Consider the following 4,558-nt stretch of genomic DNA (forward strand, 5'->3'; position numbering starts at 1 on the left):
TAATCAGACAATTCTATCATGCAATTCCTGAAGATCGCTAGCCTAGTACTAGCATGTTGTTCTAACATATCACATAAATCAAATAATCCGTAAGGTATTTTGGGGTCTATCCGCGAGCTCCGGCTGATCGTACACTTGCATCCTCCTTTCTTATTTGAATTTTTTTTTAAGAGAATCATTTTAAAATCTTGTCCTCAGTTTGAGACTGGAGACACGCTAGTGTTTCCACCAATTCACTCAAACTAAGGCTCTGATACCAACTTGTAACAATCATAAAAATCATGCCAAATTTAAACTTTTTAAAACATTTCAAAACCAGTGATTATTACAAAACCTATTTTCAAAATAGTATAATATCAGAATATCCCAGAATCAAATCATAGAATCATGAAATATGAGGACCTGTACGATCCCGCCTTTACCTTCCCGCGATCATCATAAGTATCTGAAAAAATAATTTATAAATGTAAGCTCGAATGCCTAGTGAGTTACCCCCAAAATACCAACACCATAAAAGATATCAATAACATATAAGCAAACAACATACATAATGAGCCTTCAGCCTAAATGGACCACCTCACAGGCCTTCAGTCTATCTGGATCGCTCCCCGAGCCGTCAGCATGTCTGGACTGCCTCGTAGGGCCTATAACCTATGCAGATTGCTCATCGGGCCTTCGGCTTAACTGGACTGCCTCGCTGGCCTTCAGTCTATCCGGACCACCCTGGATATGCTGGCATTCATCATAAAGTAGGACCACCTCAACCCAACCCCAATCAAACAATCATGTGCACATAAATATCATACGCTAGTATATATAACAGTCAAGCCGATCTAACAGATCACTAATCATAGTAGCATCTTATAACTAGGATACAGACCTAACGGGTCACTAACATAGCATCATCCTATATACCAAAATACCGACCTAACCAGGTCACTAAGCATATCTCCATCCTAATTACCAGGATGTAAATCAATAAGCATATCATGCAATAACCCGAATACAAATCCGTAAACGGCCGTCACTGGTGCCTTCGATCCTGTTAGTGTAGTGAGGACAACTCACCTCTCAAGTAGCTCGGAATGATAATATCAATCTCCTCCAAATACAGCTCCAACACCAATGCCTATATCCACCAATGATCCAATTCCATAAGTTCCCAAATTACCAAAATACCCCCATAAGTCAACTGGTCAACCCTTGGTCAAAGTCAAAGTCAACGTTCAAGGTCAACAATCCATGTTGACCCAACTCGTCGAGTGTAACTCACTGACTTGTCGAGTCCTTCCAAAACTTGAGAAGTCGTGAAAACCCTAACTAACTGGTCGAGTCCTCTTACTGACTCACTGAGTCCATCCAAAAACTAAACAATGGGAAAACCCTTCCCAACTCGTCAAGTTGGCCTATCTGACTTATCGAGTTCACGCGGTCCATTTCTTCTCCAGATTATTTTAAGCTGCTCCAAAGCTCAAATTGGGAGATCTAGCCTCCTACGGACTATTTACCACATAAAGTTGCAAACTTTGTGTGCATCCACTGCCATAAGGGTCGCTAAAGAAGAAGTTTAAGCCAAGGGGAAACCCATAGCTTTACAAACACTAGAACTTTATGACAATAAGGGGCTAAAGGAGTCCAGATCTGATGTTGCAACCTCAGATCTTGACCCAAATCCAGAAATACTACAACAATACACTAGAAACGGTTCTAAACCCATGCATGAAGAGATCTAGCTAAGGGATAGCCAAGGTAATGACTTGTTACCTTCAAAGTGATGCTAAGATGGAGTAGAATCCGGATCCACAATTTCCCCTTGCTCCAAGCTCCTTGGGCTTCAAGATCTTCTTACCAAAGTCCACCTTCCAAGCTTAATAACACACAAATATGAAGAGTAAATACGCTTTAGGGTTTCTGAGCTCAAGGGGCTGTAAGGGAAGCTAAGACCCTTTAAATAGGGTGCAAAACCCTGGAAATTAGGGTTTCATCCTCCATCTCCAAATCATCGAGTTGTGTCCTTCAACTCCTCGAGTTGGTCACTTATTACACGCAGCCAAGTTCGTTCCTACTCGATGAGTCAGGGCATCCAACTCGTCGAGTAGACCTTTCAAAGTGAATATAAGGCTATAAAGTTTATACCTGAGAGTCGGGGTGTTACAATCTCACAATCAAATACAAATCTATAAAGGAATGCTACACGACCATCGAAAGTCTTATATAATACCTGGTTCCAATCACCCAACACCTCCAGATTCCAAGCATGTTGTGGTCCTTCCACAGTCTTACGAACTGACCCACTGGGTCTAAACCATCCGAAGAAATACGTAACCAATCCTGGATTCTCCACATCCTTACCTTTGTATAGGGACCGATGAAGGCCATAGGCCATCCCACAGTCATACAACACTCCTAGTTATCATAGCCACCGGCCATGGTCTTGCCGCTCATCTATCAGTCTGAACACATCCAGGGTCGAACACGCACTTGCTCAAGCACACAAGCTGAATTCGAGTCGTGACTGAAACTGCCAACCTAGTCCCACCAAAAACCATCTATCAAACACCAAGAAGGCGCCAACCAAGTGTTGGAAAGTTTCCTTAATTCCTAACTCACACAATACTCAATCTACATGACCACTTAGGCCGCCTTCCTCTCAACGCACAAGGTATAATGGATTCACAATCCATCTTACTGATGATTTTTTAGCATAACTACAATTCCTATGTGTGCATGCAACCCTAATGCTTTGGATTTAGGTTTTCTCTAATTGAACATGCGAAATTGAACATAAAAGGAGAAACCCTAGGAAGTTTCTACAATTTTGGAAATCTATATAATACCAAGGTTACTTTACATACCTTGATTGTTATATTGCAATAACAATGATTCCATTGTAGATATTGAAGCTTGAAAACTTAGTGTCACAAGTGTAACACCTCTAATGGCTCACAAACACACAATGTAAGAGAATGATATGAGGAAGGAGGAGATGATCAAAATTTTGGTCCGTGCTTCTTCCTAAGAGTGGCCGAAAATCCAAGGCTCAAGAACTCTATTTATAGTGCACCAAGGATGCTATAGATAACCCTTATCTCAAATATGGTAATTATCCACCTCCTTTGATTATCCGTATATGATAAGATATTCTAGAAATTCTAGAATAATCTTACATATATCACCAATTTCGTGCACCACCTTCCCTAGGAAGGTTCTAGACCCTTTTGCTCAACTATTGAACAGTTACACTTTTAGTCTGTGCACTTTTAATTAATTCCTTTAATCCCAAAATTAATTTCCAAATTAATTTCTGATTAAATATTAATTAATAATATGATTAATAATTAAGATATTATTTCCATAACATATTAATAAATCATTTATTCCAATTTATTAATCAATTAATAAATTCTTGCTCTTCCACAATTATCATACTGTCTAATTGCACGTGTGAAGGTAACCCAAAAAGACCATGCTACTATTAATTCAAGTACATACCAATTATCGTTGTGGGCTTACAAGCCTAATCCAACAGTCTCCCACTTGGATGAGTCTAATAACTATAATTGCAAGTATGACATCAAAAACTAATAAGCAATCATAGCTCTCAAAGCTTTTGTCGAACTCTGACCTAGTCAATTGCGTGTCCTAAGATAAGGGATCATATAATCCTCCATTCTGCAAGATATCATGTTAAAGAATGACATGGATCAAAATCCTTCTCATTGTTCAGTAGTTTGTTTCCCGATTTCTGATTTGTAGTGACAAAGAACTTAATTGAACACATCAATTCAGTCCTGACTGGGCCCGACACATAAGTCAACACCAAATCATCGAGGGGCCCAAGATATCGTATTTCCCCCTTGGGGAAAAAGAAAAAGATAAACTTTGACTCATATGGTTATACTATTCACTCATCAAATCATGCATAACATTACGTTTTATAACACTAAGTTACTGATGCGTTTACACATTATCGATGCACAATCAACTTGTAAACGACAACCCATATACCCCGGTTTAAAGATTGTACGATATTATCATCTCAAAATTGCTCGTGATAAATTCCATGAAGTAATTCATTGAGTGTGGGTTTAATCCAATACTTAAATCCTCATTTCCAAAGTACTCATGAATGTTACAACAAACCATTGTTATGTCTAAACACCTAGACAATCTACAATCCAATTCATCACAACCTTAATTCACTGCTTACTTCCAAAGTATGATCCACTGTGGATATTTGAATAATCGTATTATTCGGGAAGTAAAACATTCAAAAGAAACACAAAGATAAACAATTGACAAAAGATAGTAAATGATACTCATAAATAAATCTCTATTATTTAATCATGAAATGTTAATTACATTTATTTGTTACAAATTTCTAACTAACTATCTAATCACTAAAACTAATACCATCCTCCAGACAAATTCTCCTCGCATGTTGAACATGCTTAATCCTACTAAGACCCTTTATCAGGGGATCGACAAGATTCTCTTCTGATTATACCCTCTTAACTATGAGGCTTCCTTCTTCAACACGATGTCTGATAAAATGATA

The sequence above is a fragment of the Lactuca saligna genome, chromosome 6, assembly GCF_052625555.1.
Source record: "Lactuca saligna cultivar CGN05327 chromosome 6, ASM5262555v1, whole genome shotgun sequence".
In the NCBI taxonomy this organism is placed as follows: Eukaryota; Viridiplantae; Streptophyta; class Magnoliopsida; order Asterales; family Asteraceae; genus Lactuca; species Lactuca saligna.